The sequence below is a fragment of the Saimiri boliviensis genome, chromosome X, assembly GCF_048565385.1.
Source record: "Saimiri boliviensis isolate mSaiBol1 chromosome X, mSaiBol1.pri, whole genome shotgun sequence".
In the NCBI taxonomy this organism is placed as follows: domain Eukaryota; kingdom Metazoa; phylum Chordata; class Mammalia; order Primates; family Cebidae; genus Saimiri; species Saimiri boliviensis.
The window spans coordinates 41,514,731-41,539,558 of NC_133470.1; the positions used below are offsets into that span (position 1 = coordinate 41,514,731).

At 39.1% G+C, this 24,828-nt stretch overlaps 1 protein-coding gene across 18 annotated transcripts in view; it reads left to right on the forward strand.

Annotated features, from left to right (window-relative positions):
• The window catches only part of KDM6A (lysine demethylase 6A), a 207,805-nt gene that overhangs the window by 15,357 nt on the left and 167,620 nt on the right, over positions 1-24,828 (forward strand). Inside the window, exons 1-2 of one of the 18 annotated variants that reach the window (XM_074391955.1) lie at positions 1-14,865; positions 17,706-17,822. The exon at positions 1-14,865 is cut by the window's left edge and continues 13,729 nt beyond it. The exons of 16 other annotated variants lie outside the window; for them this stretch is intronic. The gene's annotated coding sequence lies outside the window, so the exon portion shown is untranslated. Of the gene's footprint in view, positions 17,823-24,828 lie in introns of all 18 variants that reach the window. One more of the 18 variants, XM_074391954.1, reaches the window with a different exon arrangement.

Consider the following 24,828-nt stretch of genomic DNA (forward strand, 5'->3'; position numbering starts at 1 on the left):
GCTGGAGTGGAGTGGCATGATGTTGGCTCACTGCAAGCCTCTACTCCCGGGTTCAGGTGATTCTTCTGCCTCAGCCTCCTGAGTAGCTGGAACTACAGGTGTGTGCCACCACGCCTAGCTAATTATTTTTACTTTTATTTTTAGTAGAGACGGGGTTTAACCATCTTGGCCAGGCTGGTCTCAAACCTCCATCCCTCGTCATCCACCCACCTTGGCCTCCCAAAGTGCTGGGATTACAGGCATGAGTCACTGCACCTGGCCTAGCCTCAAGCTTTTAAGGCCAGAAACTGAATGTACCTAATTAAATTGAGATTTGTATGCTTTTGTTAATTTAAGTTGCATGTTTTTGTTAATCTAAGATTAACCATTTAGTTTTAGACTGGTTTGAAAGTTTTTCTTTAGTGTTTTGACATTCCCAAACCACTTGTTTCTTACAGTTGGGATTGTTATTACTTAGGTCAAGTCTGATGTTTAATTCTGGGCATAATCACTGTATATTCCTGCTTGCTAGGAACTTCTGTGATGGCAAGGTTAAGTGAATTCTCAGGTACGAATGGATAAGAAATATCACATTGAATAAATATATATTAGGTACTGGATATACGGATATTACAAAGATGAGTAAGGATCTTTAGTTTCCCAAAGAGTAGCAAGAGTCACTTGGCATTACTTAAGGCACTTTCTGATCTATTGAAAGTAAGCATTTATTTATTTATTTATGAGGAGTCTTGCTCTGTTGCCCAGACTGGAGTGCAGTGGCAATCTTGGCTCGCTGTAACCTCCGCTTCCTGAGTTCAAGTGATTTGCTCATCTCAGCCTCCCAAGTAGCTGGAATTTTAAGTGCCTGCCACCACCATGTCCGGCTAAGTTTTTTTTTTGGACTGAGTTTTGCTCTTGCTGCCCAGGATGGAGTGCAGTGGCACCATCTAGGCTTACCACAACCTCTGCCTCCCAGGTTCAAGCAGTTCTCCTGCCTCAGCCTCTCAAGTAGCTGGGATTACAGGTGCACGCCACCATGCTCAGCTGATTTTGTATTTTTAGTAGAGACAAGGTTTCACCATGTTGGCCAGATAGTCTTGATCTCTTGAGTTTGTGATTCGCCCTCCTCAGCCTTTAAAGGGCTGGGATTACAGGCGTGAGCCACTGTGCCCGGTCTACTTTTTGTATTTTTATTAGAGACAGGGTTTCACTATGTTGTCCAACCTGGTCTTGAACTGACCTCAGGTGATCCACCCACCTTGGCCTCCCAAAGTGCTGGAATTACAGGGGTAAACCACTCTACCCAGCCAAAAGTAAGCTTTTATCGTTGGATTTTGCTGTCTGCACGTGTCTCTGTGTGTATATGATTATACTTTTATTACAAGTCTATCAGTTAAAAAGAGTTGGAGCTTGTAAGTTAGATTTAGAATATAACTTTTTCAAAGACGATAAATGGATCGATAAAATTGTGTCTGTCTGTCCTTAAGGGTGCTCAGGTTTGTGCATTGACACTATTGGCCAGGATGTTGTAAACAGCATTCAGACATTCAGAGAATAACTTTTAGTAGACTATATAGATTATCCAGTCCTTAAATAGTCATGATTCTATGAAAACTGCTAAGTGGGTCCTGACTATCTGAAGGAAAGCTGGAGTCCTTAACAATCTAATGTAAGTTTTTTTTGCCTTTTTTTCTTGTTGGACTCGGTTGTCCTTATTTACAGAAGTGGACATCACATGATAGATTGGATATCATGGATATATTTCTGTAAATGGCAACACTTATCTATTAACTTATTTTAAAAATCTGACTTTTTATTTTGAGATAATTGTAGATTTGTATGCATTTGTAAGAAATAATAAAGCTACTATGTACTTTACCCAATTTCTCCCCCAATTGTAGCATGTTGCAAAACTGTGGTATGATATTACAACCAGGATGCTGATATTGAAATATAGTCAAGGGACAGAGAAGTTCCACACCAAATATATATGTCTTGTTCCCCTTTTATAGCCATATCTACTTCCTTCTTTCATCTCTTTCCACCCGCTGGCAACTACTAACCGATTTATTCATTAATTCATTTGTATAGTTTTGTCATTTTAGGAATGTTATGTAAGTGGGATCATACAGTATATATCCGTTTGGAATTCTCTTTTTTCATTGAGCGGATATCCCTGGAGAGTTATCTAAGTTGTATTTTGTATCAATAGTTTGTTCCTTTTTGATGCATCACAGTTTCTTTAATCATTTACCCTTTGAAAGACATCTGAGTTATTTCCGGTTTTTGGCTGTTGTGAATAAAACTGCTATGAACATTTGTGTACAGGTTTTTGTGTGAACATAAGTTTTCTCTGGGCTACATGCCCAAGAGTACAATTGCTGGTAGTCGCATATTTAGTTTTGTAAAAGCCATCAAACTGTTCTCCAGAGCTTCTCTACCATTTTACATTTCTACCAGCAATGTATCAGTGTTGTAGTTGCACTGCATCCTTGCCCGCATCTGATATTTGTGCTATTTTTTATTTTTGACATTCTTGATAGGTGTGTAGTGATAAGGCATTATGGTTTTAATGTGTTTCCCTAATGGCTAGTGATTTTGAACATCTTTCATGTTCTTATTTGCCATCTGTATATTGTTGTTCGTAAAATATCTGTCCGTGTCTTTTGCACATTTTCTAGTTGGGATTGTTTGGTTTTTATTTTATTTTATTTTTTACTGTTCAGTTTTGAGATTTCTTTATATTTTCTAGAATTTAGTCCTTGTTGAGTATGTGGTTGGAAATATTTTCTCCTGCTTTATAACTGTAAATGATTTTAGCAATCTTTGCAGAGCAAAGCTTTTAATTTGTTGTGTTCCAATGTATTAATTTTTATCTTATGGATCTTGTATTGATGTGAAATATAAAAACACATTGCTTGGCCCTCCTTGTTGAGTATGTGGTTGGAAATATTTTCTCCTGCTTTATAACTGTAAATGATTTTAGGAATCTTTGCAGAGCAAAGCTTTTAATTTGTTGTGTTCCAATGTATTAATTTTTATCTTATGGACCTTGTATTGATGTGAAATATAAAAACACATTGCTTGGCCCTAGGTCCCTAAGGTTTTTTTTCTTTTTCCTAAAAGTTTTTCAGTTTTAGGCCGGGTGCGGTGGCTCATGCCTGTAATCCCAGCACTTTGGAAGGCCAAGGTGGGTGGATCACAAGATCAGGAGTTCGAGACCAGCCTGGTGAACACGGTGAACACGGTGAACACGGTGAAATCCTGTCTGTACTAAAAATACAAAAATTAGCCAAGCATGGTGGTGTGTGCTTATAATCCCAGCTACTCAGGGAGGTTGAGGCAGGAGAATCACTTGAACCCAGGAGGCGGAGGTTGCAGTGAACTGAGATCACACCCATATCTTATTATGGCTTATTCCTCTTCCTTATTTGGAAATGTTATTGCTTCTCTACGCATTCCTTAAGTTACTTCCTCTTTTCCTTTGTTTTCCTCTGCCTTTACCTCTTTAGAAAATTCCTAAGTTTTTAGCCAGTCGGGCCAAGCATGGAATGTGAGGTCCTGTTCTGGCCGTTGGAAACTGGACACAGCAGTAGGGCGATTGTGTCAGGTTATGGAAGTCATAAATGTCCCTGTCTCCTTTGTTCAGGTGTGCTCTCCTGGCAAGACTGCCAGCGAGTTGCACCCTTCCTGCAGGAAGTAAACTAGCTTTGCTGAGTGATCCATTGCCTTGGTGTAGATTTTTGCTGACATTATAAACCCGTTTCCAACGCTACACTGAGCCTTCCAGTTCATGAACATGGGATGTCTCTTTGTTTACTTAGGTCATCTTTGATTTGTTCTATGAGCGTTTGTTAAATTTATACCTAGGTATTTCATTTCCTTTTGAGCAATTGCAAATAATGATGCATTTTAAATGCAAATTTCCAGGTCTTTATTGTTAGCCTGTAAAGTTTTGTGTGTTGATTTTGTATCCTGTAACCTTAGTGAAATCATTTGTTATCGGATGTTTTTTTTTTTTTTAGACGGAGCCTTGCTCTGTCACCCAGGCTGGAGCGCAGAGGTGGGATCTGGGCTCACTGCAACCTCTGCTGCCCGAGTGCAAGCAATTCTCCTGCCTCAGCCTCCCTAGAAGTTGGGATTACAGGCATGAACCACCGTGCCTGGCTAGGTTTTGTATTTTTAGTAGAGACAGGGTTTTACCATGTTGATCAGACTGGTCTTGAACTCCTGAGCTTAGGGGATCTGCCCACTCAGTTTCCCAAAGTGCTGGGATTACAGGTGTGAGCCACTGCACCTGGTGGCAGGTTTTTGTTTTTTGGTAGATTGCTTGTTGTGAGATTTTCTAGGTAGACAGTCATGTCACCTGTGGGTAGGAAAAGTTTTATTTCTTCCCTTGCAACCTGTATGCTTTTTTTTTTTTTTTTTTTTGCCTTATTGTGGTGGCTAGAACTGCCAGTACTGTGTTGAAGAGTAGTGGGAAAGCACTCAATATTTTGTCCTAAAGTTTTAGCATTTTTTGTAGATGCTATTTATTCAGTTGAGGAAGTCCATCTCCACCCCACTCCTTCCTAAGTTGCTGAGATTTTTAATCTTGAATAGAGGTTGAGTTTTGTTAAATGCTATTTTCTGAGTCAGCTGATTATATAAATTTTTTGGTTCAGCCTATTGATATGATAACATTGATTTTTGAATGCTAAACCAGCTTTACATACCTGGAGCAAAACCCAGTTGGTCATGGCGTATACTTCTTTGTGTACATTATTGGATTACCCTTGCTAATACTTTGTTGAGAATTTTTGTGTATAAGATCATGACAAGTATACGGATGAGTATATTCTCATATATAATAATAGAGTATGAGGATGCTAATATTTCATTGAGGATTTCTGCCTCTAAGTATGAGAGATACTGGTTTGTAGGTAACATTTTTTGTGCAGTATCTGGTTTTGGTATCAGGGTAATACCAACTTCCATAAAATGAATTCCCTTCTATTTCTGGATGAGAATGTGTAAAATTGGTTTTAATTCATCTTTAAATGTTTGTTAGAATTGTTCAGTAAAACCATTTGAGCTTTATTTTTTTTGGAGCTTTTGATTAGAAAATCAGTTTGTTTAGTGGTTATAGGACTCTTCAGATTGTTATCTTGACTGAGTTTTGGTAGTTTGTAGGTTTTGAGGAGTTGATCTGTTTCTTCTAAGTTGAATTTATGAATGCAGAATTGTTCATAATATTATTCCCATGTTATTTTAATGGCAGCAAAATCTGTAGTGTTCTCTTTGTTTTTATTCCTGACACAATGATTGGTGTTTTCATGTCTGTCTTAGGTTTGTTAATTTAATTAATTTTAATTTTAATATTTATTTATTTTGAGATATAATCTCACTCTTTCCTTCAGGCTGGAGAGCAGTGGCACGATCTCAGCGCACCATAACCTCTGCCTCCCAGGTTCAAGCAATTCTCCTGCCTCAGCCTCCCAAGTAGCTGGGATTATAGGCCTCCACCATCACGCCCAGCTAATTTTAGTATTTTTAGTAGAGATGGTGTTTTGCTCTGTTGTCTAGGCTGGTCTTCAACTCCTGACCTGAGGTGATTCACCTGCCCCGGCTTCCCAAAGTACTGGGATTATAGGCGTGAGCCACCACGCCAGGCCTAATTTTTATTTTTATTTTTACTTTTATTATTGAGACAGAGTCTTCCTCTGTCGCCAGGTTGAAGTGCAGTGGCGTGATCTTGGCTTACTGCAACCTCCGTCTCCCAGGTTCAAGCGATTCTCCTGTCTCAACCCCCTGAGTAGCTGGGACTATAAGTGCATACCACCACACCTGGCTGATTTTTTGTGTTTTAGTAGAGACAGGGTTTCACCATGTTGGCCAGGATGGTCTTGAACTCCTGATCTCGTGTTCCGCCCACCTCAGCCTCCCAAAGTGCTGGGATTACAGGTGTGAGTCACCATGCCCAGCCTAATTTATATTTTTTTATGAACCAACTTTTTGTTTTATTGATTTTTAAAATTCTGTTGTTCTCCTGTTTTTAATTTTATTGATTTATCCTCTCATCTTTACTATTTCCTTCTTTCTGCTTGCTTTGGGTTTAATTACTCTTTGTTTTCTAGTTTCTTAAGCTTGGAACTTGGATTATTAATTTGAGTAATTTCCTTTCCTCTGATGTAACAATTTGGTGTTATAAATTTACCTTTCAGCACTACTTTAGCTGTATCTCACATATTCTTGTATATGTATTTTCATTTTGATTCAGTTCTGTACATTTTAAAATTTCTTCTTTGATCCATGGAGTATTTAGTATGTGTTAAGTTTCTAAGTATTTGGATGTTTTCCTGTTTTCTTTCTAATACTTGCATTTTTTTCTATGTTTTTTATTCAGCTGTTTTTTCTTATCTCTTTATGGGTTATCTTAATATATTTTAGGATTCTGTCTTGATTTTTAATATTTTTGAATATATTTCTTTGTATAGATTTCTTAATGGTTGCTCTAGATATTGCAATATTCATATGTAACTTACCACTGTCTACTGGTATTGGTGTTTTACCACTTTCAGTTAAGTACAGAAACTTTGTTTCCATTTAGGCCCTTTTGCCTTCTTTACTCTGAAAATAAATTTTCTGGCTGGATGCCGTGGCTCACGTCTGTAATCCCAGCACTTTGGGAGGCTGAGGCAGGTAGATCAGGAGTTCTCAACCAGCCTGGCCAACATGGTGAAACCCAGTCTCTACTAAAAATACAAAAAAAATTAGCCGGGTGTGGTGGTGGGCACCTGTAATCCCAGCTACTAGGGAGGCTGAGGCAGGAGAATTGTTTGAATCCGAGAGGGGGAGGTTGCAGTGAGCTGAGGTCATGCCATTGCATTCCAGCCTGGGCAACAAGGGCGAAACTCTGTCTCAAAAAAAAAAAAAAAAAAAAAAAAAAAATTTTTTTTTTTCTTAAGTTTACTTACGTTCTTTCCATACATTGAACAACACATCAGATGGTGTGACAAATTTTGCTTCAACCAGCAAAAATGATTTAGGAACTCTTCCCTAGTAAGCAGAACTAAAAAAAGGTAAAAATAAAAAGAAACATATGAGTAGTATGATAGTCTGTTATATTTACCCCTATTTTTACCTATTCCAAGGTTCCCTGAAGTTTCAGCATTCGTCCATTATCATTTTCTTTTTCTTTCTCTCTCTTTTTTTTTTTTTTTTTAGAGAGCTTCTTTAGCCATTCTTTCAGGGTAGGTTTGCTAGCAAAAAATTCTTAGTTTTTCTGAGATTGTCTCATTTTCCTTCATTCCTGAAGTATATTTTTGCTGTATATAAAATTCACAGTGGACAGTTATTTTCTTCCAGTACTTGACAAGCGTTGTGCTTTTTTTTTTTTTTCCCTGTTCTTTATGGTTTTAGATGAGAAATTTGCTGTCATTTGAATTAGTGTTCCCCTATAAAGTAATATATCATTTCTCTCTAGCTGCTGTCAGGATTTTTTTTTTTGTCTTTAGTTTTCAGAAGTTTAATTGTGATGTATTGGTGTGGATGTCTTTTTTATTTGGGGTTTACTCACCTTTTTGTATCTTTGTTTATTGTGTTTCACCGAATTTGGCAAGTTTTCAGCCATCATATCTTTGAATACTTTTTCAGTCCTATTCTCTCTCATCTTCTCAGACTCTGAGAAGAATCTTAGTTTTTTCGATTTTTGTCCCATAGGTCCCTGAGACATTGTTCATTTTTTTTTTTTTCAGTCTGTTTTCTCTCTTGTTTAGATTGACTTAATTCTATAGATCTGTTCACTGACTCTGTCACCTATCATTTCCACTCTTTTATTGAGCTTATCCAAAGAGTTTTTATTTTAGGTTTTTCTTTTTTTAGTTTTATAATTTCCTTTGGCTCTTTTAAAATGTTTGTTTGCTGAGATTTCTGTTTATTTGTTTCAAGAGCAGTTGCAATTACTCGTTGAAGCATTTTGTTGACTGCTTTAAAAATATTTTTGTCAAGTAATTAAAAAATCTTATGTACCTCACTGTTGTGTCTGTTGGTTGTTTCTCCTCATTCATTTTATGCTTTCCTGGTTTTCGGTATGGTATGTGATTTTCAGTTTGTACCCTGGACATTTGGATATCATAAATATTTTGAGAACTGTGCATCTTGTTCGTGTTCTTTTTCTTTTTTAGACAGGTTCTTGCTCTGTCATCCAGGCTGGAGTGCAGTGATACCATTATAGCTTGCTGTAACCTCAAACTCCTGAGCTCAAGTGATTTCTCCCACCTTGGCCTCCTGAATAACTAGGACAACAGGTGTGCGCCACCATGCGTGGCTAATTTTTTTTTCCCCTTTTGTTGAGATGGGATCTTACTCTGTTGACCAGGCTGGTCTTGAACTCTAGGACTCAAGTAATCCTCCTGCCTCAGCCTCTTGAGTAGCTGGAGTCACAGGTGTGCACCACAGTTCCTGGCCTATTCTTTTTTATAGTAGGCATTTTCCCTCTTGAAGTGTAGTGCAAGGGCTAGGTGGGTGTGTTTGTTCAGCTTCTTGCTGGGTCCTGCTGACAATTACTCTGGAAAACGTGGGGCACTAAGTCACATTGCCTTAATGCAGACTGGTGGGATGGAAGTTCAATTCCTCCCTTACCCTCACATCTTTCTGATAAAAGTTGGGCACCATTTATGCCACCTTGTTGCCTCTGAGTAGGGGGTATAAGATGAACTTTCTGATGGGCCATGCTGCCTCAGCAAGAGAGAAGTAGGGAGGCTAACTCACACTGCTCTGATGCTGCAGGATGAAGAAAAAGCTCCTTACCTCATACCACTTCCCCCGAGTTGATGCCAGGTGGGGAATAGAAGCTCAGCCCCGCTCTGGGTATCACTGGTGTGAGAATGGCTGAAATGGTCATCAGCTACTCTGCCTTACACTGCTTCATTTAGCCTTGAGCTGGGTGAATGTGGAGGTTCAGCTCTTCACTGGTTACCACTGACACTAGGGTGGGGGCCGGGAATAGAAAGCTGACTGACTCTAACTCACATCTCCTTATTTAGTCTTGTTAATGGCTGGGTAGGGGTGCAGGTTCAGGTTCTTGCTAGGTCCCGTTGACACCAGGCCTGTGTGTGCGGGAGGAGGTGGGAATGGAGTGGTGGTAAAAGATAGTGGTGACTAACTGCCTCACACAGCTTCATTAAGCCTCCTTGCTAATGGGTGATGGTGGAAACCTAGCTTGCCCCTAGACTTCACTGACACTATCTTAAATGGGTGAGTCTGAACACCACTTGCTTTACTGGGTAGAGTATGGAAGATCAGCTCCTCTTTTAGCCTTGCCACTAACCCAACAGAGGAACTGGAGCACCCCTGTGTGGGGGATAGAAGATCAGTTCCCTTTTTGGTCTTGCCAACACAACCTTGGTAGGGGCTCCAATCCCACAGCCTGCTCTTGCTGGGTGGAGGGTGTACTCTGCCCTGCCAGTACCACCTGGTGCAAAGTACCACCTGCTTCTTCTGTTTGGTGGTGGGGGGTGTTTTGTGTTGTATTAGCTGTATGCTTGGCTCCACTGAAACTGCAGAGAGAGGGAGAAAGGAAGGGAGGGAGGGAAGGAGGGTATGTGTGTGTGTTCTGTTGGTACTTAGCTGGAGTAGGATAGGTTTTGCCAGAAAGGTTTCTTTTGTTAAGCTTACCTATTTCCCAGCCCTTTGACTAGGAGGAACAGGCTTTTCTTGGGATTTTTTTTTTTTTCTTTTCTCAGTGACAGTTGGTGATACTGGATTGGGGCCTTCTGAAGCAGCATCCTGTCTTGGAAATATGGGTAGCAATATGAAAACCCAAGGATCTCATTGCCTTGTTACTCCTCAAATCATGAAGTCTTTAGGAAATCTGCTTTCTTTCCATTTTTCAGCTACTTTCTATGCTTGTTTGTTATTATGTTCAAGGTTTTTTAGTTGTAAGAGGGAGGATCTGGGAAGAATGAAGCTATGGTACTCCATTTTGGTGGAACTGGAAGTCTTATAGTAATTCAAGTTTGAATTATGAAAGTTTTGTCTAAAGATAATATGTCATGTGAACAAAGCAAATCTTAAAAATCAAATTTAGGAAAATCTTGTGACAAAATCACAACATAAGATTCTCATTTTAAATCTGTTTCAATTAGGGCTTGACCCAAAACTGTTATTTTGGTGATATAGTTTAAATAACTACAAGGCTTACTTTTGAATATAAAATGCTTCCTGTCATATTCTTTAAAGGAAGTACATATTTACATGCAAAGAAAAAAACTGAAAGATAAGCTGGGTTATAGCAGAATGTCACTGTTATGGTTTGCCGTCAAACAGCAGTTACTCTTTAGTTTCCTATGCCAAATATACCAGTATAACATAACATTCTGCTCCTTTCAACATATTAAGGCCAGCCAAACAAAATTTTTTTCCCCAAAATTCTTAAAACGCTTAAAATAGACAAAGTGATTCAGAAGTTTTTAGGAGTAGGAAGGAGAGGTGGTGGTACATACAGATATGTTTCTGTATGAATTTCAAATGAATAGGCAAGGGAAAAATTAATAGATAGGAGGCATTAGTCTGCCTTAGGCAGGGAATAATTATTTCAGCAATGTACATGCAATAAAGTTCTACAATTTTAATTCATTCTAGCTCTAAAATTCTGAGATTGTATCCTTTTTGCTATTTTAAACGATACTGTACAATTCATATAAGAATCTGAGACTTTTTTTATGAGAGGAATCTTCCTGGAAAAAAGATTGGTGGGCCCTTTAATAATATGGATTTTCTCTTACAGTAAGTTTAGCCATTTATTCTGTTATTTAATAAATGAGGCAATTTATTTTCTGTGTAATGTGTTGAATCATAATGTTGTGGAATGGTTTAGTATTTTGCATTTTTCTTTGATCCATTAGTTATTTTGGAGTATTTAAAAATTTTCGTATTTCTGTGAATTTCCCCAATTTGTTCCTGTTACTGATTTCTAATTTCACCACATTTTGGTCAGAGAGCACAGCTTTTTTCTTTTTCTTTTTTTTTTTCTGCCAACTCAGATTCTCCTAAGGAAGAGCACAGCTTTAAAAGTTTTAATTCTTTTAAAATTATGGGGACAACTGGGTGCAATGGCTCACGCCAGTAATCCAAGCACTTTGGAGGTCAAGGTGGGCAGATCACGTGAGGTTAGGAGTTTGAGACCAGCTTGTCCAACATGGTGAAACCCCATCTCTACTAAAATACAAAAATTAGCCAGGCATTGTGGCACATGCCTGTAATCTCAGGCACTCGGGAGGCTGAGGCAGGATAATTGCTTGAACTTGGGAGGCAGAGTCTACAGTGAGCCAAGGCAACAGAGTGAGATTCCGTCTCAAAAAAAAAAAAAAATTATGGGGACTTGTTTTCGTGGCCTAACATGGTTTTTATCCTGTATCCTGGATAGTGTTCCACGTACATTTGAGTAGAATGTGTATTCTGCTGTTGTTGCAGGGAGTGTTCTATAGGTCTTTTTATTTATTATTATTATTTTTGAGACAGAGTCTTGCTGTCTCCCAGGCTGGGGTGTAATGGCATAATTTGGCTCACTGTAACCTTCGCCTCCCAGGTTCAGTCGATTCTTCTGCCTTAGCCTCTCGAGTAGCTGGAATTACAGGCGCTTGCCACCATGCTCGGCTAAGTTTTGTATTTTTTAGTAGAGACGGGGTTTTTCTATTTTGGACAGGCTGATTTTGAACTCCTGACCTCAGGTGATCCACCTGCTTCAGCCTCCCAAAGTGCTGGGATTACAGGCGTGAGCCACTGCACCAGGCATTAAGTCTTGTTTTATAGAGCTCTTTGAGTCTTTTATTTTCTTGTGATCCGCTGTCTGATTATTGCAAGTTAAGTATCGAAGTCTCCAACTTATGTTGAATTGTCTTATTTTTTTCTCAGTTCAGCTTTTGCTTGTATATGAGTTCTGTTATGTTTATGTTTTTATCTGTTACACATTCTTGATGAATTGATCCTTTTATTATTACAGAATATTCTGTGTCCCTAGTAACAATTTTTTTGTCACAAAGTGTATTTTAAAAATTCATAACTTTTTGTGAGTACATAGTATGTATGTATTCAGAGTGCCTTTTGTATGATACTAGTATAGCCACCCAGCTCTATTTTGGTTATTTTTTGCATGGTACATAGGTCTTACATCCTTTTAGTTTCAACCTGTTTTTGTCCTTGAATCTAGTGTTTTTTTTAGAAAGCATGTAGTTGTGTTACGCTTCAAAAAAAATTCAGGCCAGCCCCAGCGGCTCATGCCTGTAATCCCAACACTTTGGGAAGCCAAAGAGGGTGGATCACTTGAGGTCAAGAGTTTGAGACCAGCCTGGCCAACATGGTGAAATCCTGTTTCTACTAAAAATACAAAAAATATTGCAGAGAATACTTTTGGATTAAAAGAAGAAGAAGAAGAAAAAATACAAAAAGTAGTTGGGTGTGGTGGCGCACGACTGTATTCCCAGCCTACTCCTTGGGAGGCTGAGGCAGGAGAAACACTTGAACCTGAGAAGCAGGGGTGGCAATGAGCAGAAATTGAGCCACTGCACTGCAGCCTGGGGCGATGGAGCAAGCCTCTGTCTCAAAAATACAAAAATTCATTCTGTTGATCTTTGTCTTTTTAATTGAAGAGTGTTTAATTCATTTGCATTTTATGTGATCACTGATAAAGTAGGATTTACATCTGCCCTTGTACTGTTTGTTTTCATCATATCGTCATCTGTTGTTTTTGTCCTCTATTCCTCCGTTTTTACCTTTTTTTTTTTTTTTGAGGCGGGGTCTTGCTCTGTCGCCCAGGCTGGAGTGCAGTGGCTGGGTTGAAGTGATTCCCCTGCCTTAGCCTCCTGAGTAGCTGGGATTACAGGTGTGCATCACCACGCCTGGATAATTTTTGTATTTTTAGTAGAGGCAGGGTTTCACCATGTTTTTAGGCTGGTCTCGAACTCCTGACCTCAGGTGATTTACCTGCCTCAGCTTCCCAAAGTGCTGAAATTACAGGCGTGAGCCACCAGGCCCAGCCTCAATTTCTACCATTTTTGTGTTATTTGTTAGTGTACCATTTTAATTCCCCTTTGGCTTAGTTTAGTATATGTTTTTTATTTTTTGAGTAATTGCCCTGGGAATTACAGTTAGCAACCTAAAACAGTCCTGTTGTGATTAACAGCAGCTTTATTTCATTAGTATACAAAAGCTTTGCCCCTGTATAACTCTCTTAACTTTCCCCTCGTTTGCATTGGTATTGTCATGTGAGTTATATTTTTATATATTGTGTTCCCATCAACACAGGTACATAACTACCGCCTTACAGAGTTTCTTTTAAATCACATAGGAGACAGTAAGTTCAACAAACAAAAAATGCATTTACACTGTCTTTTTTTTTTTTGAGACTGAGTCTTGCTGTGTCGCCCAGGCTGGAGTGCAGTGGCTCGATCTTGGCTCAATGCAACCTCCACCTCCTGGGTTCAAGTGATTCTCCTGTCTCAGCCTCCCAAGTAGCTGGGATTACCTGTCAATTTTTGTATTTTTAGTACAGACGGGTTTCACCATGTTGGCCAGGCTGGTCTTGAACGCGTGACCTCAGGTGATCTGCCCGTTAGCCTCCCAAAGTGCCGGATTAGAGGCGTGAGCCACCAAGCCTGGTGCATTTACACTGTCTTTTATATTTACCTGATGTCTCAGTCAATTTGTTCTGCTATAGCAGAATACCACAGACTGGATAATCTATTTCTCATAGTCCTGGGGATAGGGAACTTCAAGGCACTCCCAGATTTGGTGTCTAGTGAAGGTTTGCTTTCTGCCTCCAAGATTGCTGCATCTTTATGTGACATAGAGTAGAAGGGCAAAGGGAAGAACAGCTTTCTCAGACTTCTTTTAGGTTATTAATCCCATTCATGAGGGCTTTGCTTTCATCACTTAATCACCTCATAAAGGCCTTACCTCTTAATACTATCACATTGTCGATTAAGTTTTTTTTTTTTTTTTTTTTTGAGACAGAGTTTCCCTCTTGTTACCCAGGCTGGAGTGCAATGGCGCAATCTTGGCTTACCGCAACCTCCGCCTCCTGGGTTCAGGCAATTCTGCTTCAGCCTCCTGAGTAGCTGGGATTATAGGCATGCGCCACCACGCCCAGCTAATTTTTTGTATTTTTAGTAGAGACGGGGTTTCACCATGTTGACCAGGATGGTCTTGATCTCTTGACCTTGTGATCCACGCGCCTTGGCCTCCCAAAGTGCTTGGATTTACAGGCGTGAGCCACTGTGCCCGGCCTGATTAAATTTTAACATAGAAATCTTGTGGGGGCACATTAAGATCGTTGCAGCTGAGAATTACTTTTACTGGTACTCCTTATTTTTTCTTGTGAATTTTAGTTACTGTCTCTTGTCCTTTCAACTGGATTCCTAGTGACAAATTCAGTTTTTGTTTATATGGTAGTCTTAATCCTCCCTTGATGATTAAGAATAGTTTTGCTGAATGAATCTAGAATTCTTGGTTGACTGTTTTTTCCTTTCAACACTTTTGGTTTCTGTAGATTGCTTTTTGTTCTATGGCTGGATCTTTGCATGTCTCAGAATTTTTGGTTGAAAACTGGACAATTTATTATAATGTAGCAACTCTAAAAGCAGAAGGTTCCCCCTATGCAGCATTGGCTTTTGTTTGCTGTAGTTGTTTCTTTGTTTAGTGACTTCTCTGAATTAATTTTGTAAAGTCTATATTCTTTGTTACATATTACCACTGAATTCTCTCCTTGTTTATTTTAGCAAGTGATTTCCTCAACTGTCTGGGACCAATAAGTCTCCCAGTGTTTGCTCAGGAGCGCCTTGTGCAGGCAGTTGACAACATTGCCATAGCCATTATTTTGATTGCACAGAACCTCATGGAAAAGCAGAGGTGAGAGCCTAGGAACTTCTTAGATCTTTCATGGGCACATGCACACGGCCCCTTATCTGTCTGTGCTTGGCTTTCTTCATTCTGAGGTTTTTCATGTTTTTGTTGGAGCTTTTAAAACTCTTAACGGATATCTCAGTCTCCTTCTTTTCCTTCTGAAGTTTTTGGTTAGTCTTTTGTTTGTCTCTGTTGTTACCCACTGCTTCAGCCAGCCTCTAAGCTAAACAATTCCCTGGAATTGTTTTCAGCAAATAGCCCTTCAAATAAAGGCATTTCACACTGGTGAACTCTATTTACATCAAATACCTAGCCTCGCAAGAGGGATTTTCCAGGGAGCCATTATACAGGTGAATTTCCTGGGAATGAGGCTTTGAAGGAGCTTCAGCCTCATTGTGCTCCCTCTGCTGGCTTTTCAGGCTGCTGGATGTTACCAGGAATCTATCATGCTGTTTGTTTTCAAGTCTACTGCAGAGCTGTATGGAGAAAATGGGACTAGGACAAATCAAAAAGCCACAAAGCTTTCTGTTTTTACCAAGATTTGGAAAGAAAAGTTCACTAAACACTTCCAAGATTGCTGCAAGCCTTTGATTAGTTTCCAGAGTTATTAAAAAGTTAATTCTGAAAATATTTGCTAGCTTTCTCGTGGGAGAGGAGAGGAATTGTTAGATGTTCTTAAGCCACCATTTTTGCTGATGTCATTCTTCATTTCTTTCTAAAGGTTTTAAAATAAGGATTTCACACATATCTTTCAGTTCAAATTCAGAACTACAGTGTTTTGTTATCAATTTTAAATGTGTCTTGTCTCGCGTGTTGAAAATTTTGGCTCTCAAAGACAACAACGTAATGACTCAGTTGCTTTATCACACACTACATACGTTAACAGTGTTGGAATAACAATACCAACCCTACCATGAACTATATTCATCTGCCATGTAACAACATTTTGGTCAGTGATGGTAAGGTTGGTTCCATAAAATTATAATACCCTATTTTTACTGTACCTTTTGTATGTTTAGATATGTTTAGACACAAATATTTACCATGTGTGACATCGGTCTATTGTATTCAGTACAGTAACTTACAGTGCCAGGTTTGTAGCCTAGGTGTGTAGTAGGATATACCATCTAGGTTTGTATAAGTATACTCTGTTGTGTTTGCAGAGGGATGAAATTGCCCATTTATCAGGGCATATCTTAGTCTTAAGGGATACATGACTGTACATGGTTCCTAATTGTAGCTTGAGGATTTTTTGTATTCCATTGGGAATGTTTGGTCAAATTGCTGTTTTAAAGTTCTTTGAAATAATTGTTTTATGTCTGGTTATGTTATCAGCTGGTTACATAGTAAGGTTTATTTGTTTTATTTTGCTTTTGGCTTTGTAAAGATTGCTTTTTTAACTGTAATTTTATTTACAACGTAGCATTTAAAATACATACATGGTTGCAAAATATTTACATTGTTTCAGAACCAAATCTACCATCATATTCCCTCCTCAACCATTTAAGAATGTTTATAACATTTTGTTTTAAAAATTAAAGAAAAACATATATGTTTATATATGTAAGTATAGAATATATATATAGCTTCTATATGTGGCTATAATTTTTTTTTTCTTTCTCTTTTGCTTTGCTCAGGTAGTATAGTAGCTAATGCTTCTTGGGTTTGGAATCTCCAGAGAATAATTCTTTGCACTCCCCTCAGTGATACAGTTTTACTAAAAAATCTTTGCTTTTGGCTGGGCGTGGTGGCTCACACCTGTAATCCTAGCACTTTGGGAGGCTGAGGTGGGCGGATTGCCTGAGCTCAGGAGTTCGAGACCAGCCTAGGCAACATGGTGAAACCCTGTCTCTATTAAAATACAAAAAATTAGCCAGGTGTGGTGGCGTGTGCCTGTAGTCCTAGTTATTTGGGAGGCTGAGACAAAAGAATCACTGGAAGGTAGAGGTTGCAGTGAGCCAAGATTGAGCCACTGCGCTCCAGCCTGCTGGCGACAGAGGGAGACTCTGTCTCCAAAAACAAAACAAAAAATCTTTGCTTTCTTCCCAAAGAATAGTAAAAGTTGATGTCCCTCAACATTTGGGCCTCCATATAACTTTTTAACCTCATCCTCATTACTTCTCCTCCATCTTTTCTTTTCTTTTTTTGGACACAGGGTCTCTCTCTGTAGCCCAGGCTGGAGTACGGCAGTGTGATCATGGCTGACTATGGCCACACGCTCTCGGGATTAAGCAGTCTTCCTGCCTCAGTCTCCTGAGTAGCTGAGACTATACAGGTGCTTACTATGCCCAGCTAATTTTTGTTTTTTGTTTTTTTTTAATTTTTGGTAAAGATAAAGTCTCAGTGTGTTGCCTAGGCTGGTCTTGAACTCTTGAGCTCAAGTGATGCACCTCAGCCTCCCAGAGTGCTGGGATTACAGGTGTGAGCCACCGTGCTCAGCCGCATTCAGGGATCTTTAAGTCCGCCTAATTAGAATGTCTTATTCTCTGATATAGGAATGAAGGTTACTCTATTGTTTTTCATAGACTTTTTTATTTTTATTTTTTGAGACAGAATCTTGCTCCTGTTGCCCAGGCTGGAGGGCAGTGGTGTGATCTTAGCTCACTGCAACTTCTGCCTCCCGAGTTCAAGCAATTCTCCTGTCTCAGCCTCTCGAGTAGCTTGGACTACAGGAGTGTGCCACTGCGCCCAGCTACTTTTCTTGTATTTTTTAGTAGAGGTACTGTTTCATCATGTTGGCTAGGCTTTTCTCTAACTCCTGAACTCAAGTGATCCGCTCACTTTGGCCTCATTTTTTTCCTTAAACTTTTAAACAGTGTTCATTGGAATTTTTCTTTTCTAATCAGGACAGTGGGAAGAAATGCGTTACATCATGAACCACTACGTAACATACGTATGTTTTATAATGAGAAATCCTTTTTCCATGAAACACTACTTGGGAAAAACTGCTTCAGAGTGCCAAGGTAAATCTCTGTTCACTTGGATTGACTAGAATTGCATATCATTAATCATTAGAATCTTTTTTTTTGAAACGGAGATTTGCTCTTGTTGCCCAGGCTGGAGTTCAGTGGCGCCATCTCAGCTCACTGTAACCTCTGCCTCCTGGGTTCAGGCAATTCTCCTGCCTCAACCTCCCGAGTAGCTGGGATTACAGGCATGCGCCACCACGCTCTGCTAATTTTGTATCTTCAGTAGAGACAGGGTTTCTCCATGTTGGTCAGGCTGGTCTCGAACTCCTGACCTCTGGTGATTGGCCCACCTTGGCCTCCCAGAGTGTTGGGATTACAGGCATGAGCCACCGTGCTGGGCCGTGTTAACTGTTTATATTATTGGTAAGACTTCTGGTTAACAGTAGGTTATAAGTAGTTATGTTTTGGGGGAATCAAAAGTTATATGTAAACTTTTAGCTGTGCCTCGAGGGGTCAGCGCCCCTAACCTCCTCGTTATTCAAGGGTCATCTGTACTTAACCTCATAGGTTTGTGTGAATTAAATGAGCTAAGGTATGTAAAGTGCATAGTACTTAGCAGTCAGTAACTGTTGTTAATAATTAACAATTCTGATAATCTACTTGGTAAACAAGAATAGGTTATGTTAGAAAGATGTTTCATTTATGTTAATACAGAAGTTCTTTATGTCTTAGATAAGTTTTTTAGGTAGATAAAGGAAATGATTCCAGGAAGAGCATTGTGTCAGGAGTGAATCATAAGAAAGATGTTACTATTAGGTTGTGGGTTCTAGGTATTCGTTCTTTTTCATGTGTTCCCCGACCCTGTCACTAGACTTTGACACTTACTAGCTGTGAGACTGTGGACAGACTAAACTCATTGGACAGACTAAACTCATGAAAGTACCAGTTTTTGTAAGTTACTTACTTTCAGAAAAGAACCAGATGTAATTCAAAGTTTTCTTTATAATAGCACCCTTGTTTACACCTGGTATACTTTGAGTGGTTGGACTAAGTGGGTGGCATTAGCAAAGTTAGCTTAGAATTGAGCATAATACTGGATACTCTTGTGAGAGTATGTCTGAAATGAAAGCATTCTGTGGCTAAAAAGTCATACAGCCACTGTCTTACACTATTTTCTTGGGTTAATTCTTGACCCATAATGGTAAACCTAGTTATGATAGTCTGTACTACTACATTTATTTACATTCTGTGTTGATAGAAACATTTGGAGCTGGCTAGGCTTTTCTAGAATCTAGACAACTGCTTTAGACAGTTGTACATTGTGGATGTTTCCTAAGCATTGACCCTAGCTCTAAGGTTTTTTCTTGCCATTAGTTATTTGCTTAGTATGAACATTCTGTGAGTGGTGATAATATGGTGGATATGTAGAAAAATGACTATTTATTTTAAACTTCTTTTATGTTGCTGGTCATAAGCTTATGTTGCCACTTCTCTTTAAATAAACAGAAATGGAAAGGGCACAAACTGTAGTTTTGGAAAATGTTAAGTATTGTAGCTAAAAATGACATCCCTCTGTTCCAATGCTAGAAAAAGTAACATTTCTCCAATTCTGAGACCTAGCCCAATTTATTGCTTGTGTTCATCACCCTCTGGTATTGTACCCAGTGGCTGGCCTTGGATCTGTATTCTCACTGTTGGAGATAAGAAATATCTGCTGTCATGAAAAAACCTTTTATCGTAGAAGAGCGGTGTAGCTAATCTGCTTTGTAACAGAGTAGTATCCTCTTATCCACGGTTTCACTTTGTGTGGTTTCAGTTGACCTGTGGTTAACTGCAGTCTGAAAATATTAAATGGAAAGTTCCAGAAACTCATAAGTTTTAGATTGCACCCTTTTCTGAGTAGCATGATGAAATCTCGCACTGTCCTGCCTAGGACATGAATTATCCCTTTGTTCAGTGTATCTACACTGTTTACACTGACCACTGTTAGTCCACTAGTAGTCGTCTGAGTTACCAGATAGATTGTTGTGATATCAAAGTGCTTGTGTTCAAGTAACCCTTATTTGACTTAATAATGACCCCAAAACACAAGAGAAGTGATGCTCGCAATTTGGATATGACAAAGAGAAGCCTTAAAGTGCTTCCTTTAAATGAATAGGAGAAAGTTCTTAATAAGAAAAGAAAAAACCATAAACTGAAGTTCATCACAAGAAGAAGGGTGAGTACAGTGCAATACAATATTTAGAGAGAAAGACCACATTGACATAACTCTTTCTTGTTCTTTTCTTTTTTCTTTTCGAGAGAGTCTTGCTCTCTCGCCCATGCTGGAGTGCAGGGGCATGATCTCAACTCACTGTAACCTCTGCCTCCGGGGTTCAAGCGATTCTCCTGCTTTAGCCTCCCGAGTAGCTGGGACTACAGGTGCGTGTCACCATGCCCAGCTAATTTTTGTAATTTTAGTGGAGATGGGATTTCTGGGGTTTCACCGTGTTAGCCAGGATGGTCTTGATCTCCTGACCTCATGATCCCCCCCACCTCGACCTCCCAAGGTGCTGGGACAATGTTCATTGTTGACCAGGCAGTGTAGCAATAGTATTCTTCTGTGAGGAGGAATACTTGTGCACTTATTACTATACTGTGTCAAAAGGAGAGATTTCATAGTAATGTTTGAGGGAAGGGTTGGTGGGGGGGGAGAGAGAGAGAGAGAGAGAGAGAGACAGACAGACAGACAGACAGACAGACAGAGACAGACAGACAGACATTCAGACAGAAAAGCAGTTTACTTACCAACACTGAACAAACTTTTTGAATTAGATTTCCCCCAATGCTTTGGCTGCCTTTACTGTTTAAAAGAGGAAAGAATGAGAAAGTTAAAGGAAAAATGAAACTTTTTTCTTGCTAATATATGTTTCCTTAGGCTGCCCGTCCCTCGCTGCTGTATACTTTAGTAGTATACCATATTTTCTCTGTAGTGTCATGCCTTTATATATATATATGTATATATATATATATGTGTGTGTGTGTGTGTGTGTGTGTGTGTGTGTGTATTTTTTTTTTTTTTTGAGACTGAGTCTTGCCCCATCACCCAGGCTGGAGTACAGTAGCCTCCGCCTCCCAGATTCAAGTGATTCTCCTGCCTCAGCCTCCTGAGTAGCTGAGATTACAGGTGCGAGCCACCATGCCTGGCTAGTTTATGTATTTTTAGTAGAGAAGGGTTTTCACCATGTTGGTCAGTTTAGTCTTGAACTCCTGACCTCATGATCTGCCTGCCTTGGCGTCCCAAAGTGCTGGGATTACAGGCGTGAGCCACCGTGCCCGGCCAACCTTTTTAAACGTTTTTTTAAATTACTTTTTATTTAGAGACAGGGTCTCACTGTCACCTAGGCTGGAGTACAGTGGTGTAATCATGGCTCACTGCAGGCTCGACCTAGCCTACACTCAAGCGATCGTCTCACCTCAGCCTTCCTAGTAGCTGAGACTACAGGTGCATACCACCATACTTGACTAATTTTTAAATTTTTTTGTAGGGACAGAATCCCATTGTGTTGCTCAGGCTGATCTCCAACTCCGAGGCACAAGCGATCCTCCTGCCTTAGCCTCCCCAAAGTGTTGGGATTATAGGTTCATGAGCTATGGTGCCTGGCCCATCTTTCCATTTTAAAATTTTGTCTTTCCTGCATGATTGCTGTTTCTGTGAGGACAGGGTTTGTCTATACTCACTTATGAATCTGGTATACCTACCAAGCACAGTGTCTGCCACGTAATAGGTGCCCAGCAAGAAATTAATTGCATTGCTTGTAGCTTACATTTAAATTGCTTTACATCTTTAAAGCAGTTTGACTATCTAGTTGGTCAGGTATTTATGGTTTTTATAGTCCTATACATTTTCTTGATTATATATATATTTTTTCTTTTTTTTGGAGACGGACTCTCGCTCTGTTGTGTCCAGGTTCTAGTGCAGTGGCGCCATCTCAGCTCACTGCAACCTCCGCCTTCCGGGTTCAAGCAATTTTCCTGCCTTAGCCTCCCTAGTAGCTGGAATTACAGGCACGCACCACCACGCCTGGCCAATATTTGTATTTTTAGTAGAGACAGGGTTTCACCATGATTCCTAGGCTGTTCTCAAACTCCTGACCCCCCAAAGTGCTGGGATTATAGGTGTGAGCCACCACTCCTGGCTATATTTTCTCTTTCATATTTGTGATAGCATGGTAGAATTGTCTCTTTAAGCGTCCCCACCCCCCAACACACACATACCTTGAGCGAGCATGAATCTTTTACTCCTTTTTGTATTTCCTCAGTCTGTCATCATGTTCGATGTATTGTATCTGTGTAGTTCAAACGTAGGTTAAATTCTTTTTCATTTAAAAATGATGACAAGATTGTTATGTTTTCATCTTTTACTGAAGTGAACTGTTTATATGAGTTGATCTTTTCTGTCCAGAAGGAATAGAAAACATACTGGCAATGTGGGTAGGTTTTACTTCTCCTGTGCTTATGTGAGATCGGCAAAAGAGATAGTATTCTTATTTTACATATGAGGAAACTAAGGTTCAAAGGGTTTTAAGTGGCTTTACTAAGATCTCACAGTTACCAGATGGTGGAGCTGGAACTTAAACTGAGGTTTGTTAAGTTTTATTTTTAATCTGAGTTCTAAAGCTTTTAGTGGGGTTTTATTTTTGAGTTTTAAAGCTTTTAGTTTAGTTAATAATGTCTAGTTAAGTAAAAGTAATGTATTCTTGCAATTCTTAAAGTTTGTCTTTAAAATTACATGTAAAGTTACGTTTAAAACTAAAGATATGCCGGGCGCGGTGGCTCAAGCCTGTAATCCCAGCACTTTGGGAGGCCGAGGCGGGTGGATCACGAGGTCGAGAGATCGAGACCATCCTGGTCAACATGGTGAAACCCCGTCTCTACTAAAAGTGCAAAAAATTAGCTGGGCATGGTGGCGCGTGCCTGTAATCCCAGCTACTCAGGAGGCTGAGGCAGGAGAATTGCCTGAGCCCAGGAGGCGGAGGTTGCGGTGAGCCGAGATCGCGCCATTGCACTCCAGACTGGGTAACAAGGGCGAAACTCCGTCTCAAAAAAAAAAAAAAAAAAAAAAACAAAAAACTAAAGATATTAAAGTGTGAAACCTAAAGCACAACTGGACATATTCTTGAGTGAATGTAATGGCTTTTCTTTTATGACTTTACAGCGTCTTATACCAAGGAAAATGTCATGGTAAAAAAACTTTCTTCCAGAAACTATGTTGGCTTGTTCAAACATCTCTGAATAAATTCCTTACGTGTATTTTTTTCTACTACTAAACAGTTTTATAAATGTAATTTATAAATTAAATATAAACTGAACTAAAGCCAGTACAAAAATTGAAAGTGACATCAATATGATAGATGGCATTTTATCATAATAAATCACTTGATTAATGTTAGAGTTATGACAGATCAGGTTTCTTTTGCCGTGCCTTTACTACTATGTGCTACTCGACTTAATTCACCTATAGGTTTTTTTCTGTTAGAACTTGTATGAAACTCTCTCCTATTTTGTACGTTATCTCTTTTGGGTTATGCAATTTGCTACTAAAAGTGGTTTTGCTTGGAATCAGTATGGTTGTAAAGGTAAATATGGACGTTAGCATTGCTTGTCGGTATTTGGGCGTAGGGTTGTCAAAATATGAGAAGAATGAGAATGTTTTATCAGGCATTTCTAAATTATAGAAATTTAAAATTTTTTCCATAGCAAAAATTCTAGGAGAATACATGTGGACTCGTTTGACTTTGTATAAGTCAAATCTCATTTTGATTATGTTATATAACAATACAGTTTTTATGTAGTTGAAGAATTATCAGTTTGAACTAATAATTTAGAATAATTTGTAAGGAAATCAGTTGAAAGGTGTCTCAGATTCCTGATTTAGCCATTTAAACTTTATTTGCATACTAGGAAGCAGGCTGTATACTTAGGTGAAAGTGGGAGAGAGGAAGTGGCAGTTTACATGTTTACATTTTTCCTGTTTACAAGTTTTACATATTTACAAATTTACAGTTTACATGTGTAGTTCATTATCTTTGCCATGATGTAACTCTTAAAAACGTTTGAGTTGTATGTCATGAACAGAACAAATAAATGTTCTGAAAGATCATAAAAAGGGAGGGAGGATTGAAGTTTTCCTAGGTGAAGTATAATTTTTAAAATATGCTTTACTTTTGCAACAGTTTTATATTTATGGAAAAAAAGAGCTTTCCTGCACCCAGTTTACCTTATTATTAACCTCTTATATTAGTATGATCTATTTATTACTATTAATGAACCAATATTGATACTTCCATAGTTTATTTAGATTTACTTAGTTTTTACTGTTCAGGATCTAATCCAGGATACTACATTACGTTTAGTTGTTATGTCTCTAGGCTCTTCTTGGCTGATATTTTCTCAGACTTTCCTTTTTTTAATGATCTTAGTTTTGAGGAATACTGGTCAGGTATATTGAATACTCCTCTATTGCTGTAGGTCTGATGTTCTGATGATGATTAGACCGGGGTTGTGAGTTTTTTAGAGGAAGATCACAGAAGTCAGGTAACATTTTCATGTTATCAAAAATTATATTCTCCCTCCTTGAGGGCTGGAATATCTGTATACATTATTTGGGAGTCTTCTGAATGGGAGGCTTGTCATTTTTCCATTTATTAAATCACTCCTTTAGTTTCATTCCACAGATTTTGCTACATTGTGTTTTCATTTAAATTCATTTCAGTATATTTCTTTCTTTCTTTCTTTCTTTTATTTTTTTGTTTTTTGAGATAGTAGCTTGCTCTGTTGTCCAGGCTCCAGACTGGAGTGCAATGGCACAATCTCAGTTCATTGTGCAACCTCCACCTCCCAGGTTCAAGCAATTCTCCTGCCTCAGCCTCCAGAGTAGCTAGGACTACAGGCATGCGTCACCATGCCCAGCTAAATTTATGTATTTTTAGTAGAGACATGGTTTCACCATGTTGGCCAGGCTGGTCTCAAACTCCTGATCACAGTTGATCCGCCTGCCTGGGCCTCCCAAAGTCTGGGA